The 17,157-nt window shown below is 40.9% G+C and overlaps 1 protein-coding gene across 1 annotated transcript in view; it reads right to left on the minus strand.

Annotated features, from left to right (window-relative positions):
• Positions 1-1,844: 1,844 nt before the first annotated feature.
• The window catches only part of IRS1 (insulin receptor substrate 1), a 50,932-nt gene continuing 35,619 nt past the window's right edge, over positions 1,845-17,157 (minus strand). The window contains exon 2 of the mRNA XM_053390068.1: positions 1,845-2,909. The gene's annotated coding sequence lies outside the window, so the exon portion shown is untranslated. The remainder of the gene's footprint in view (positions 2,910-17,157) is intronic.

The raw sequence follows: 17,157 nt of genomic DNA on the forward strand, positions 1-17,157 counted from the left end.
GCTGGCTCAAAAGCCAAATGAAAGCATCGAGACACAACACCTTACTTCGCTTTCCCCGGAATGCCTCTGACTGGTGTTTTATAACTGCTTTTGGTAGAGGTTGTTTGGTTGCGGTGTCTACTTATGTTTTGTTTGGTTCTTCTTTTCTTTAGTTTGTGGATGCATTGCCTAGTTTTGCTTGGGAGTGTTATGCAAATTTTGGGGGTGTTACCTGATTTTTGGCTGTCTCCTTTTTGGTTTTGGAGTGGGTACGCTTTGTGGGGGGGGGTTCTGAACATCAGTTTTCCCTCTGTGGAATGGGCATTTCTTGGTGCTCATTACAGCTTCCCAAAAAAAGTTGAGAACTCCGAGGTTACAGGATGTGCAATGTTTGGTATTCCAGATTTCTGTTGGAACTTTTCCACCCCACGGATTCTGATGACGTGTTGCATGGTGCTAATAGGCGAGGCCTCCAGAAATGCATACAGTTGTGTAAATATTTTTCAAAAATGAACAAAAAATGAGGGCATACCCTGATGAAGCAGAATGTTGCCATCTGGAGAGGCATGGCAAAATAAATAAACCCATTGCTCTTTGTAGTATGTGTATTCTTACTGCTGAAATTCAGTACACTTCAGAAATTACCAGTGGAGAACACTGCTGAAAACATCTGAGGTCTGAATTATGGCTAGGGGTGCGGGGGGAGAGGATATCAGGTTAAAGAAGAGAATCAATCTACCATAAAGGTTTCCTGTGCATGCCCTATTCAAATAATTAGGAGCTATAGTTTGCAAAGACTGGTTTATGTCCAAAGTCTAAGGATCAAAAAATGTTCCAACTTGTTTCCTGGGTGCCACATTAGCAGAAAGTGAGTCTCAATCAATATGCTCCATAAATGCTGTTTTTACAGTATCTCTATTAAGGTTCATCTATCTTAGATTTTCAAACTGGATTCAATTCACATCCAATTCGCTTGTTGCTCCTATTCTTGTGGTATAACGACCTATGAGACCTGAGGGTAGTTCACTGTGAAAATAAAATAATCAGCACAATAGTTTTCTGTTTCAATGATAAAAGGGAAATTAAAGCTGCTGCCCTAAACACTGTTACATAAGAGCATGTCCCACTAAACTCATAGAACTTAGCTCGATGTAGATAGCCACAGGATTGCAGACTGATATACAAAACAGTGAAACAAACTGGATATACAAGACAGTGCAATAGACAGCAGAAGAATTACCTTTGACTCTCAAGAGTACAAAAGGGAAAATGAATATGCTGGCGCAATTCTTGCTTTTTAAAGTTATGGGAAGGTCTTCCTAACACTGAAGACATTTCAAAATTCTCAGTTAATGGAATAGAAAAGGACCTCAATATCAGGCAGTGAGTAAACATAAATTCCAAAGTATGAGTGAAATTCTATAGAGATGTGTTTTTTCTATTGAGAGATCTCATTACAAGTACATTCAAAATACAGATTCTAAAGTAAGGACCTGACCCCTCCACAGAGAATGTGAAGATACCTTAATATATACATTAAGTACAGTGGTACCTCGCAAGACAAATGCCTCGTAAGACGAAAAACTGGCAAGACGAAAGAGTTTTTCGTTTTTTGAGTTGCTTCGCAAGACGAATTTCCCTATGGGCTTGCTTTGCAAGACGAAAATGTCTTGCAAGTTTGTTTCCTTTTTCTTAAAACCGTTAATACCCAGGGTGCATTGCTTGAAGAGCTGCAGTTCCGTGCTTCGCAAGACGAAAAATTCGCAAGACGAAAAAACTCGCAGAACGAATTAATTTCGTCTTGCGAGGCACCACTGTACAGGGATACTTTTTTTGGGGGGGGGGAACAAAGTAAGTAAGAGAAATAAAGATAAAACGGTATCTAGTTTATTATGTATAGAAAGAGATTTCCAGAATTTACAAACACCCACGTATTTCATTCCAGGGATATTTCAATTTAAAGAGTTCGCCCAAGTTTCATTTCTTCTTCTTCTATATATATATACAATGGAAGACTTAGATTTATTTTTCTGATGTTTTCAAAGTTCCTGTGCAACCAACAATTTTAAAACCCACACTTGTAAATACCATGCACAGTTCATTTGCCTTTTCATTAATACAGCCTAATGTTTTACAGGAACAATACAAAATATTATTTTATTTTTGAAAGAATTCAGCTCAGTCACAGGGTTATCTTACAAATCATTAGATTGGTAAATATGACTGTACAATCCAGATCCACGGGCCCATTGATCCATATTATATTATATTCTGAATTACAATCTTAAAAAGAATAGTACCCTACTCTATTCTTAAATCGCCTTGTTTTTTAACAGTTTCCCCCACCCCAACCCACTCTGTTTACAACAGAATATAGTATACCTCAGTTCCACATCAAAAAAAGATGTGCTGTAGGAAAAGTTACATTTTTAATTAAAAAAGTACATGTATAAATCAAAAAACCTATGTTAAATATTTAATACTCTTCAACCAACATTAACAGTTTGTATGTAATAATTTACACTGATGATTTGTCGTACAGGTTTTTCAGCAGCAAATTAAAATGTCATGTCTTATGTAAATGAGCTAGTAGCATGCCCATTCTCACCATTTTAAAGTGGGCACATGAGTTCACTGTAGCCAGCTAAGTCTTTATGGTAGAGGAGTAAGTAATCATAGACTCATTGTCCAGGTGTCACAGTGCTTTTGCTTGGCACACACAAAAAAAAAGAAGAATAAGAAGTAAAAGAAGAATGTGCAGTTCAGTCAACTAACTCCTGAGGTTTGTGTAAAGTAAACAAATTGAACTGGATGCATCGTACCCATCTACTGGGGAAGAAGATGTGAGGTCCTAGTTGTGATACACAAAACAGAGTCTGGATACTCATGAGTTCCAAGAAGGATATTCTGAGGTTGTATAGGTCATCAATCTGAGAATAAAAGAAAGAAAGTTCATGTAAAACATCTAGCACCATAAGCAAAGATTAACAATAAAAGCTGATGCAATGCTCATACATCTTTTGCAGCTATAAGGACATCTGCAAAAATGACCATTCTGAATCAAGGTCTACATATTACATGCCATTCCATGATTCTTTCTTGGAGGGCTGTTTGAACAGGTAAAGGAGATCTTGGTCAGGGAAGGACAAAGCGAAAATGGCTTAGGGGAAGGGCAAGGACTAGGAATTCCAAGTGTGAAATACCCTCTTTGTCTTCTCAACCCACCTCATCCAATCTCCACGCAAGCTAACATCACTTGCAGATGCCTTTATCCATTAAAAACAGCACATTTTCAGAGTGCAATAATAATGGAACTATACATAACAAGTAGTTGACTCTTCTGTTACAAGTACACACTACAATTGGTCAGACATCCAATCATCTATCAGCTCTCATGTTATGTTATTACATAGGGTTGGGGCCAGAATTTCCATGAACACAACTTCACTCACAGGACACTCCTGCTACAGTAAAGGAAAAGAGATGATTTTCACTAGTTTCTCATCCCCCCTGCAGCCCCTTGTAAAACTTTTCTGGAGGGCTGGAGAACCTCCTGGAATGAAGGCACAGGAGGCTGCGAAAATTGCCTTTCCTCCCTCCAGCAGGAGTTCCCACTGGATCTCAGTCCATTCTGCCAAAAGAATGAGTATTTCAGCATGCAGAAGGAGCACTCCAGGTCCAGTGCATAGTTTGAAAGTTGAAGTAAAGTAGGGATGGGAATGGGGGGATATTTTGCTTTGTAAGATTCAAAACTAAGCACTAAGGATAATTGTAGAGTTTTTGTGCACATTAGAGGTGATGAGTGGTGTAACTCAAGGAACTCAAGGATAACAAATTCAAATATGGACATTGCTTCTAAACCAGAGGGCAAACAATCACTGATAGAAAGGTGTTTTCTGGTACTGTACCTGGTTATTATTCTTCCTTATGTTAGCTTAGCTTTTTGATGCCTACAAACCTTCACAGAGCTAGAAGGCCTTTCTCAAAACCTGTCTGGCAAAAATGTGAATCAAAATTCCTACAACTGCTGAATTTGTTTTGAGTCGACTGCCGTGAATGATTTGCCTTTAAACGTTTTGCAATTCTCAACTAAACAAACCAAATTGCTTACGTCAAGTCTTAGATGTGTAAGAGTACCTTTATGTATTTTAAAGACGGTTTGTTCCTAGAAATAGAAATAGAGCATTATCCCGCTTTAATAAAATGTTGAGACTTTCCACAGAGACATGGAAAGACTGAAAAGATTGCCTGTGCTTTATGCGCTAATTGCTCAAGAAACCAAATTTATTTTGTATGGCCCTTCACGTGAACAGGAAGCCTCTCCTTGCAAATGTGTGGTATGTTGTGAATAACACCCCGGAGAATTCTCTCACAGATCTTTTTACATACTTTCAAGCTTTCTTCTGAACTCCTGTTGCCAATCTACAGAAAAATCCCAACTGGAATATCTATAGGAAATTTAACATAGCTTCACAGCTTTAAACTGTGTTGGGCCTAAAATTAAGGTAGTACTGCCATATTTTATTTAAAAGGCTTGTTAACAAAGAAAGAAATTGCCTCATTTAAACTGGGAAGGAGCTAGGTGTACATGGTTTGCTTTTCGTTTCATATCTGGCTCCCTTCCAGTATGGCTGAATGAACAAGCTTAGTGCAGGAACAAACTGTACCCAACAGAATGGTCACATGCTCTAACCTGCAATGGCTATACAATCGCAGAAACAGAGAGTGAAACGTATAGCTCTGCTACGCAGGACAAAGCTTGTTGCTCTGAGATGTTTTATATAGCCCCACACTTCAGCTAATGTTGCTCTCATCTACTTCCTCTCTCCAAACATGACTGAAGGTACTTGGAAAAGAAGAGCAACGTCCCTCCAGGGTGGATAAAAATCAATATTTTTTAAATTTAGATTCTTAATGTAAGCGTCCTTTAAGAATAACCTGCTTTAAATATATATCAGTACATAATACGAAACAAACATTCAAGTCTATACCAGCCATCACTTAAAACTAATCCATGGCCCTATATTTTGTCTGAGTTAAAAGCTGTTTTCTGTGTAAAATGTGTGTGTGGAGAGGGGACAAGCAGAACAAGAAAAATGTGTCATTTCTGAGGTTTATCATCATAAGAATAACAGTCAGTTGTGTACTATGCATATCATTGGTCACTATGAGTATTTAAACGGTCCTGAAATTCCCCAGGAAACTGGTGCTGGTTTTAGTCCTGCATAAGTATGCATATATCATTTCTGTGCAAGTCCGGGGTTCTGAAAATTCTTGAGAACAGTAACTGGCTTGGTTTTATTTCTAAGTAAATACTTAGAAAACACCAAGCAAACACACAGGACTCCAAGCACACACATACACACGATCTCTCAATGATCCCATGGTCAGGACAGGAAACCATGGGTTTGTCTCATCTGTAATTAAAATTCGCAATGTACATCACAATATTGGCAACCCCTTCTGCTTCTGCAACCCGTTCTATCTGTCTATATATAATACCTCCTTTCTGCAATGAGTGTGCAACATGCCTCATTGTGAGCAGGAGTTTAGTGTTGCAACATTTACCAAAATACTTTACAGCTGGCTCAAGATGATATGCTCTGTTCATGTATCCCATGCACGAATAGCAAGGTATTGTCTATTGGTGATATATAAACACAAGATTTCTGCATGGGAAATCAAGAATTTATCATGGACAAATCACCACTGTTAAAAGTTTGTGTACTTTTGCAGAACCCAATATGGAAGAAAGAGCACACTAGTTGCTTAAGGGTATTTGTACGGGTAGGCAAACTAAGGCCTGGGGGCCAGATCAGGCCCCATCGCCTTCTAAATTGGAATCAGTGTGTTTTTACATGAGTAGAATTTGTCCTTTTATTTAAAATGCATCTCTGGGTTATTTGTGGGCATAGGAATTCGCTCTCCCCCCCCCAAAAAAAAATAGTCCAGCCCCCCACAACACCTGAGGGACAGTGGACCGGCCCGCTGCTGAAAAAGTTTGCTGACCCCTGGTCTAGAGTAATATCCTTGGGCAATTAATATGATGTTTAAAGCCTAGACACACAGAACAACTTCTGAAAATGAAGCAACTGATAAGCAGCATGAGATGCAACCTTGGCATGCTTCTTGCACATCTCCCACTGCACAGCACAACTTTTACAGAAAAATAACAAAACATTGAAAAAGGAAATTAGCATGTGCAATCATGTAATTATCAGGGTGGTATATAAATCCATATTATTATATATCTTGACATATAATAGATGAATATACTGTTGGGGTTTTTTTTAGCAACTTGACACATAAGATTGTTCACTTCTTTCTTGAGAGCCACCCCCACATACAGGTTTATCATTTAACACCAAATAGTGTTGCTTTCTGAATGCTAAATATGGGGAAATCTTCTTTTGGTAAGATTTTAATGTGGGTTTTTCAAAACTGCAGTACAGCAACACCCTATGATTTAAGCTGATCTGATCCACACATACAATACAAAATAGTGTTGCCTTGTGGACATTTGATATGTTATTAATATGTAGTGGATGCTGCCTAAGAAACTAATCAAAAACTTCTGAGACGATTAGAAGTACTCCCATCTTTTAAAAATCAGAATTCTCTCCTCATTAATAGTAAATGAATTGTATAAGATGTTGAGTAAGTTTGGAGCAGAGCATCTTTCCCAGCAAAAGTTAGTGTTTGGATACCCCTATTGTTTCTTATCAACAAAGATCAGTGTTTCCTTAACAACGCGTAAAACTGTGCAGAGGACAGGAGTTTTAAGAGAGGGTTCTCTGACTTCAGTGTGTTGTGGTAAGGGTCGTTAACATTAATGACATCATTGTTGGCAGCTTGAAAATAGGGAAAACCTGTGTTTAATCCATTTCCTACTCACCACAGGCTTCAAGCTGGATTCCCCAATAATATGGCTTTGTGGCTGACTTTATGGAAGACATTGGTAATGCAAGAAAAATGTACTTGAAGGGGGGGCCTAACTTGCATCTTATACTACAAGCTACCTTTGACAAGTGGTCTCTGCTCAACATCTGCTGCAAAATACATGAAGATAACACTAATGCATGATCCAGCTGGCAAACCATTTCCCTTTTTCAAGGCTGTTCAACAAGAGGGATATAAGGCATTTACGTCATGTGCATAGTGCTATTGAAGTACACTTTAATATTACAAATATTCACAATGTTTACCGAAGAAGCTTATTCACATACATCTGTAAAGCTACAAAGATCTAAGCCCTTTTCTTTAAAGATCTCCTCAAGCCATTCAAGCTCCTGATGGGTATTCCGACTAAACACCAGGATGAACTTTCTGACAGTAAGAGCTGTTCGACAGTGGAATGGACTTGCTTGGAAAGTGGTGGACTCTCCTTCCTTGGAGGTTTTTAAGCAGAGGTTCGATGTATGCTTTAGTTGAGATGCCTGCATTGCAGCAGCTTGGGTGAGATGGCCCTCAACATCCCTTCCAACACTCCCAATTCTACGATTCTATTCTAGGGTACAACTTTCACATAGGCATTGTAACAAGAATTGCGGCGAAATCAAGTGGAATCTTCTTTTTCCAAAGACCGGAAATGTGTTGACGTTTTATTCACCCATTACGTCTTGCCCAACTAAGAACATGCTTCCTAGGTGTCTTTAAACCTAACGTTTTTCAAAACGATAAAAACACACTTACAAATCAAGAGATAAGCAGCAGTAACTTTGTTTTCCTTCCTTGCCTACTCAGGCTGATTCCCATGGGCCACCCAAGCTCAGCAATCAGGGCATAACTTCTAGACCCAGGAAGCTCGTGCGCTGCCATTTATTCTGAAGTAGGTCTCAATTTCCTCTAAGCCTCTGGGAAGCAGACTGGTCTGGGAAAGAATACAAGCACTCGCCTAAGCATAGGCCTACCATGTTAATCTTTTTCCAGCAGAGACCCTCACCATAGCTCTCCTGAGGAGTAACTTGCCTCCTAGGTGGCTAGGAAGCAAAGAGGACCTCCCATAACCACCATGAGTTCCTTGGAACAGAGATTAAATAAAAATGTAAAAATAAACCATAGTAATAACCTTGTACCCAGAATTCACTTGTAACTAGCAGCCTAAAAAATTAATTAAACCCATTCATGATCCTCGACTGTTATGTTCTAGCCAGCAAGGTTGCTGGACAGCTCTGATGGATCAACTTCCTCTGACAAAGTCTGAGAGTAGACCGAGGCCTTTCATGCCCCTGTTTCCAGACTACCTTTAAACCTAACGTTTTTCAAAATGATAAAAACACACTTACAAATCAAGAGATAAGCAGCAGTAACTTTGTTTTCCTTCCTTGCCTACTCAGGCTGATTCCCATGGGCCACCCAAGCTCAGCAATCAGGGCATAACTTCTAGACCCAGGAAGCTCGTGACGCGGCAGCTAAAAAAGCCAATACAATTCTGGGCTGCATCAATAGGAGTATAGCATCTAGATCAAGGGAAGTAATAGTGCCACTGTGTTCTGCTCTGGTCAGACCTCACCTGCAGTACTGTGTCCAGTTCTGGGCACCACAGTTCAAGAAGGACACTGACAAACTGGAACGTGTCCAGAGGAGGGCAACCGAAATGGTCAAAGGCCTGGAAACGATGCCTTATGAGGAATGGCTAAGGGAGCTGGGCATGTTTAGCCTGGAGAAGAGGAGGTTAAGGGGTGATATGATAGCCATGTTCAAATATATAAAAGGATGTCACATAGAGGAGGGAGAAAGGTTGTTTTCTGCTGCTCCAGAGAAGCGGACACGGAGCGATGGTTCCAAACTACAAGAAAGAAGATTCCACCTAAACATTAGGAAGAACTTCCTGACAGTAAGAGCTGTTTGACAGTGGAATTTGCTGCCAAGGAGTGTGGTGGAGTCTCCTACTTTGGAGGTCTTTAAGCAGAGGCTTGACAACCATATGTCAGGAGTGCTCTGATGGTGTTTCCTGCTTGGCAGGGGGTTGGACTCGATGGCCCTTGTGGTCTCTTCCAACTCTATGATTCTATGATTCTACCTTCTCCAGGCTCCAACCCTCTGGCCTGAAGACAGGCACCTCTTTCATTCCATAGCCTCCCTCCTGGTGCACTCCCAGCACTGCTGGCCTGGTTCTTCAGGCTCCAGGGAAGAAGTCAACGAGGTGTCCAGACTCTGTTCCAATAGGCCTTGGGGGTCTGGGAGGTTCCTCTGGGAGTTCTTGTCCAACCTGATCAGGCACAATGGCCTCCCTATTTCCCACAGCTCTGAGCTCTGGCCCAGACCTGGTTCTCCCTCTGGTATCCCTGCAGCCTCTGGCTCTGCTGGTTACATGGGTCATGACATCCTCTTCTCTTCGCTTCCCAAGTGCAATGGTCACTAGTTGTCTGCTATTCCCTCACCCTTATAAAGCAATTCAGGTTGCAATCCTATGCAATTACCTGGGAGAAATGATAATTGAGGTGCATGGGACTTACATCTGAGTAGACTTATAAACGCCATCTGTATATTTGTCCTTCTGTAGTAAAGCGTAAATATCTTGCAACCCTGAAGCTTTTCCCCAGACTCACCAAGTTAAGGACAGGATAGGATATGATGATGGGAGATATGCCCAATTATGTCTTAATATAGTAAACTTTCTCAGTTGAGAGGTGGCCTATTTCTTTCTAAATCTGGCCTTGTATAAAGGTAAAAAGAACAAACTAAAGCCCTTACGAGTTTACTGAGTGAGACTATGCGGAGGAAGGAAGGTGGTATGCAAGTACTCTCAAGTGTTAAGAGATAGGCGGAAGTCGCTGAACACAGAAGTCAGGGTACAAACCAGGGAGAAAAGTAAAAAAATGTAGAGTTGGAAAGGATGCCAAGGGTCATCTAGTCCAACCCCCTGGAATCCTGAAATTAATCTGGTATTGGGATGGAAAGGAGTCATCACTTAAGATGCTTTTAAATAATTCACTGTAAGTAACTTCAAAAATCATACAAAGGCCTACACAGAAACAGGATGAGCTGTTCCTTTCTTGCTCAAGCAAGACGCTCTTATGTGCAGGCCTCTTGATTTAGCTATCAAGGTATTTTGGACTTCAGTGGGATTAACCTCGAAAGCAGCATGGAATTACTTAATCAGCTCACGCAGCAAGAGTTGAACTTGCTGGTGCATGTTTTCCCAACAGTTATTGTATACTTCAGTATCTGTTTCTGCACTACTTTCTCAAAAGCACTAGCGACCTCCATTTCAAGAGATGACGTGAACAAATTTAACAAATAAATACATTTTACATTTTGAAGTAAATATAAAGTTAAAGGAGCACTTTAATTAATGAAGGTCAAGCAGACACAAGTCCAATTTTGATCAAAACATTAAACCATGAGGACACAGCTAACGGAGTCTGAATCAGATGGGATAAAACAACAAACATATTGCAGAGCCCCAGGTAATGTTTTGGATACAGCCATGGATAAAATTAAAACCCATTTGATTTTGGCTCCTCATACCAAATATGACTGAATAGAGGTATGTTAAAGCTATCTGCCTGCTAAATCATTTAGTGGCCTTAGCAACGTTAACAAAATGATATTAACGGAATCTCTCACTTTTGGTGGTGGAAATTAGGTGGGAAGAGTTGGGTGGAAAACTGGTGAGGTGCAAGATTAGCAAGCTAAAAACACACACGCACACATATCAAATACATCATCATTTCTGTTTGCCTTGCTTTTGCCGCTGGAAACTAATTATCCAAATACAGAAGTCCTCTTCAGGCAGAGAGGTCATGCACATAAGTCCTGCTCTCAAAACGCACACCCCAGAAACAGCCTCAAAGAGGCTTCTAACTATAGACAGCTGAACTCTGAGCAATCAAAAATGTGGTTAAAAGCTCCCTTCAGACTTCTCTGTTCAACCTGCTTAAGACCTTCCCATACACTTACTTACTTACTTATTCATTCTCTCATTCTCTTTCTTTCTTTCTTTCTTTCTTATATACCAACCATCTGACTGGGTTGCCCCAGCCACTCTGAGTGGCTCTCAAGAAAATATTAAAAACACATTAAAACACCAACCCTTAAAAACTTCCGTGAAAAGAATTGTCTTCATGTGTCTTCTAAAAGTCAAATACCTCCACAACCACTGCTCCAAAATGTTGCTTGGCTACCCAAATGGGCTTAAGAGGCTCAACTTCCACATCTGGTGGATGATTTAATTAAATTGGCAGTTGCCCCCCTAGAAAAGAAAATTTATTATGCTTTCGTACAATTCAGAGTCTAAAAGGCATGTGATTTAAAGAAGGGGTGGGCAACCAGTGGCCCTCCAGATGTTGTTGGAAAACTCCCACCATTCCTGACTGCTGAACATGCTTAGTTGGGGCTAAGGCGAGCTGGAGTTCAACAACATCTGGAGACTCACAATGGTATTTCCTTAATTGTAACTAAAACCTATTCTTGCCAGAGCACATACAAGTCGTATCATATGTTTACAGTATTAACTTGTAAATGAAACAACTTATTAAAACCAGCCGTCAGACAACCCACTTGGTGCAGACTACCCATCAATTAAAAATATGCAGTGTTGCCCTGCCTCCCACCTATGCTTTGAACTCCAGTACAAAGCAGATGCTTTTCAGCCTTACAGTAAAGAAAAAAGCACCCAACTTGCCAAGACACCTTGAGCTGGCAAGTCTCCCATCAATGTTTATATCAAAATGTTGGGCTGCCATAATCCCTGGCACAAATCCTCCTCTAGAAATGCAAGGATCACCAACAAGTTGATATGCTAGCTTAGGATGTTTCAAAACCAAAATCTCTCTCTCTCACACACAGAAAAACTGAAAACATACAATGGAAGTTACAATAAAGGAGAATCCATCCCAAAGATGCCGGAGGAGTTATTTTATATTATTATTAATGCCCAATGTGTTTTGCCACAAAAAAGTCTCTCCTCACCACCATATTTTTCTCTGGTTTCTTTAGTTCTGATGGTTTTGAGCTGTTTACAATGAAACATTAAGTTCTTATGTTTATATATGGAAGAGGAAATATTTTTTAGTGTCACTAATAAGGGGAATTGTGACAATGAGGGCCTTACAAGTATGTGAGATTGTGTCTCAAAGGTGGTGGGTGGTTTGTTTTGAAGCATGATTAACTGTTGTCCTATCTTTTTGTAAAAACGTTGCGGAGGAAGGCATTTATGGGCCAAACACATTGGGCATTAATGACAGCATTACCCCTCAGCATCCTTGAAACTGATTTCCCCTTTATCTTCACCATACGTTTAGGATGACTGATGCTATCTGGTATTCATATCAGGCACTTCACTGATCACACAAAACAAATATTCATCACACAAATAACCATGTGGTATGAGTGTAACCTCAAATATATTCCATTATTGCTTTATTTCCATCATTTCTTGGGACTGTGGCAAGTCTCCATCTCTCCTGCATTTTCAGATCCACTTTGATGTTGATATAGAATTCTGACATCTGCTATTTGTTGCAGCATCCAAGTTGCCCCAGTTACAGTTGCCCTTTGCCTGCCCATAAAACTGCACCAGGTGCCTGTGTGTCCTCCTGTAACATCATCGTGATGCCACAATGCACGATAGGAAACACCATATTCTGCACAGAAGGTAGTAAAACCTTGCTATAAATAACCATGTGTTCAAAAGCAGGTGTCTACTGTCCTGAATATAAGCCTCACTTTCCCCCAAAATTCTGACAGTGAAAAGTTAAAGTGTGGCTTATATTCACGACCTTACACCTCCGGCAAAGTGGCGCGGCCCCCCCCCCCGAAGCAGCCCAGGAGCGCTGGGCAATGGCGTTAGCCCGCCCACCACTACCAAGCCTCCCCTGAGCTGCTGGTAAGAAGGGGGAAGGCCACTGGCAAAGCAGCGTGGCTCCCCCCCCCCCCAAGGAAGCAGCCCGGGTATTCCCCCCCCCTTCAATTTTAAAGGTGTGGCTTATTTGCGGGTGCGGCTTATATTCAGGATCTAGAAAAGAGGATTCTTAGGTGTAAAAACAAATACAAAATGTCAAAGATTCATAGAGTTGGAGCAGGGCCTTGTACGCGAACTGGTCCAATCTACTCATGCGCAACTTATGTGGGGAGAGCTTATCACCTTCTCCTCCACTGAAGTGTTAAATAAAGTAATTGATTTATAGTAGTAGCATGTGCAGTTTGTACTGATGAAAACATCTTAGGATAGAGGCCACAGCAAAATAGTGAAACGAGGTTGTATAAACAGTTGCAAACTATTATTTTTTTTAATAAGTATCAAGTCTACAAGTTGAATGCATTATCTTGGATTGCACCCAATATAGAGGTCAGCTTCTGTCTGCGCCAAAATGAGCATTAGCCTTTTTTGGAAGCCAGCACAGGGCCCACACCGTAAAGTCAGCATTGATAAAGGCCGCTGTATAAAAAGATAACCTTCATAATGATCTACTGATAAGTATGCCTCCACCTGTTGTTAAAAGGCAGTTTGTGCTTTTATGCAAAGAGCTCTGACCTTCTATCTGGTTATTTATTCCAGAGTCAGCGCTGTGGTATCTGACTTTCAGAGAACAAGCGATGCCCTAACCCCATTGTAATTATCACAGTTTTGTTCTGGTCTGAGTCATTCATACATTCCTGAGTCACACACTTTCCATGCCAATAGTGCAGGAAGCAGCTACATGGGAGATGCCCAGCATTTCATAAGGCAGGGATGAGGGCCCTGCCTCTCTCTAGAAATGGTAAGACTACAACTCTCTTCATCCCTGACCATTGCCTTGCTGGCTGGGGCTGGCTGGTATGGGAGTCCAACAACATCTAGATAGCCAGAGTTTCCCTGTCCCGGAACAGCAGAATTAGTAATAATTTCCCCCTGGAAATCTATAGTTTTGAGCTGGTTGCCCTTACGTTCTACCTATGATCAATGCCCATCCCATCATATGTATAAATTATCCATCTGTACCTTTAACACATCTTCACACAAAGATCTTTTGATCATCCCGTGAGAGTAAGAGAAGTCCTTCCTTCCTTCCTTCCTTCCTTCCTTCCTTCCTTCCTTCTATGGGACGATCAAATTCCATTTTGCTCCCAGCTGCATCCCATAAGTGTGGCATGTTGTCAAGATACCTTTGCATTTGTCTTTCATTAAGCAATTTAAACTAAGAGAGATGGAGTCCAGTCATTGACACAATGCTTTTACAGGAAACCTCACCAATACTTTATCCAATGACATGAATACCTTCTTAAGCCTAATGGAAAGGTTTAACCAGTAGCCATAAACTCCAGCTTCCTCATCCCTGCCCCTCAGCACAGGTCTGATCTGCACACTGCATAAACAAGAAATTCACACAGTACTGCTGCAACTCCCATGACTGAGGGTGCACATTTTGGCACTTCCCACATAAAGGCCACGAGAGCTCTTGCTTCTGGCTCAAACACAACATTGCTTATGCATCTAAACCACTGGTGTGAGGGATAGCTGTATCACAACAGCAGCCTGTTATAATTTTGAGACTAACCAAGATTTCCAGTTTCTTGCATTTTCCTCTGGTGTTTCCAGCTGATGAATTCTAGGCTAGAGAGTGTTCATTATTATTCCCCAAGGGCAGGCCATTACACTTTGTACTAGTAAATGTCATCCCATTTCGATTACTCCAGTCTACAAGTTTGTTCATCCTAAATACATTTTCCAACCAGCAGCTTCTCAGCAGACTTTATCAAAGTTGATCACAAAGCTAAATGGGTCCCCAAACCAATCCTAGATCATTGCTTTCCCACCTGAACCCTTCAGCACTTCTTTCAAATCATAAAATGTTGGTGTTCTAGTTTCAGAGTATGAGTTATTAGTGCAGAATCTGCAACTTGTCCAACCACGTTAGCGATGAGACACCCAGCTTCCTTATTAGCAGTTCCAATTGATTCATGTACACTGATGCTACAGTACTTAGCTCTTGTTTGTTTGTTGTACTTCATATTACTTATTCCTCCAAGGTGCACAAGCTACATACATGAATTTCTGTGCTCCCGTTATACTCACAACAACTCTCTTAGGCAGGCATAGGCAAACCCGGCCCTCCAGATGTTTTGAGACTACAATTCCCACCATCCCTGGCCACTGGTCCTGTTAGCTAGGGGTGATGGGAGTTGTATTCCCAAAACATCTGGAGGGCCGAGTTTGCCTATGCCTGCTCTAAGGTAGGTAGGCTGAGAGAGTGCTTGGCCCAAAGTCACCCCATGAGTATCTGGCTGAATGGATATTTACAATGAGAATGTTCCGATCCTAGTCTAACACTCCAACTACAATGCTACACTTGTCTTATGCAACTGAATCCATCTGAATTATTTGACTACCATATCCATATCTAGACCTTGTCCAGCAGCTGTAATCCCAGTCTGCTACTGCTTGAGGACCATCTATAAGCCCATTAATGCCACCAAAGATGGCTAGGTAGAGCTAAAATCCTAACCTAGAAATCCTGTCAACCTTATTTCGAAAAACCATGTTCAAAATGCTTGTAGACACACTTTTTTTACTCCTTCAAATCACACAAATACTATGGTAACCCATGTTCACAACAACTCCTTTATCTGCTCATTTGGACACATGCTTATACTGGCACAATTCCTGGACTTCTGCTTTTTTATATTTGTGCTTCTGCCTATTTAAATTATAAAAAGTCCTTAGTGTTGACACAGTATCTTCATTTATACCCAGAACAAAGCACACTGCTGACATCTGAAAATACTCCTTAGGCCTGTACCAGTTTGAGATCTGCAGATGAAGGGTATGACATAATGTGGACATGTCCATTACTGCTATCTCCAAAAGCTTTCTTTAGCCAAACCCACTAGAAAAGGGAACTATCAAAATCTATCAACAGCAGACTCCTATTAATCCAAAATTTCACACTACTGCTCAGGTTGCTAACTTCCCTTTAGGGCTATTGCTTTCAGCGCGCGCGCGCACACACACACACACACACACACACACACGTGTACAAGGCATACATGTACAAGGCTGGTTACAAGGCACAGATTCCGTTTTTTCAGCAAATGATACCTTATATTCTTAACTGTTGCTAGCACAAACTTATATCCCTGAATAAATATGTGTTACTCACAATGATGGTATACCACTCTTGATTAGTCTAGTTATTATTGATAATATATGATCAGGATGTATACATGGCCAAGGGACATGGTGTTATTTGGTCATTTACATGGGACTTTTAACAGATATTGTAAATGAATTCATCACAAGCTCTGGGCGAGATCAAGTGTCCTGTTTTGAAGATCATATTATAATGATACTTGATATAAATGATGTCATACACTACTTGTGTCATCCAAGTGGAAAAAGAAACTCCTACACCTGCTGTATCATCGCCACCAAAGACATGGTCAATGAGAAGCGATTTCACAATGGAGCTGTAATACAATATTTGTACACAACTTTCACCTTTCAATCACTGTAAACAGCTTATTCTTTTCCAGCACATTCCTGGTGCATTACCACGAACTATAGGTAGGTGTCTGACACAAGTTGCCTATGTTCTTTCTAAAATTTGTATTAAACAGCTATTAACATTGTGTTTTAATGTTAATGTTGTGTTTTAATTGCTGTAACAAGCCGTGGGATCTTAGGGTAAAGGGTGGGTAATACACTGTAGCAATCATAATCACAATCACCATATTTGCTCTAGTTCCCAAGACCACTGAAAAAGGCCATTACTGTTATTGGCATTCCAAATCAAAACTCAAAACCAGAGTCATTATTCAGGCAACAGCAGAGAGAAAAGAGTTGGCCAGCTCAAGGCAATAGTAAGCCTAGGCCTAGACCTACCTTACCCACTTACCCTAGTTTCGTGTTCTCCCCAGTCACACTGCTGACCTGATATTGCTACTCTAAATCAGGGTAGCCAACGTGGTAGCTTCCAGATGTTCTGGACCACAACTCTCATCACCTCTGACCACTGGCCATGATAGAGCCAAGGCTGATGGGAGTTGTAGTCCAAAACATCTGGAGGATACCATGTTGGCTATCCCTTCAGATCTCTTCACTTGGCCTCCAGGCCTGCCAGCCCAGGTAGGATAGAACTAGCAGCACGTGCTAGCAGTTGGCCACAGCTCATAGTTAGCGAGAAGAGGGTTATTAACAACTCCCAATTCAGACGACATACTAAACAAAACCTTGACTTAGCTCAGCACGGTGTG

The sequence above is a fragment of the Podarcis raffonei genome, chromosome 5, assembly GCF_027172205.1.
Source record: "Podarcis raffonei isolate rPodRaf1 chromosome 5, rPodRaf1.pri, whole genome shotgun sequence".
Classification (NCBI taxonomy): domain Eukaryota; kingdom Metazoa; phylum Chordata; class Lepidosauria; order Squamata; family Lacertidae; genus Podarcis; species Podarcis raffonei.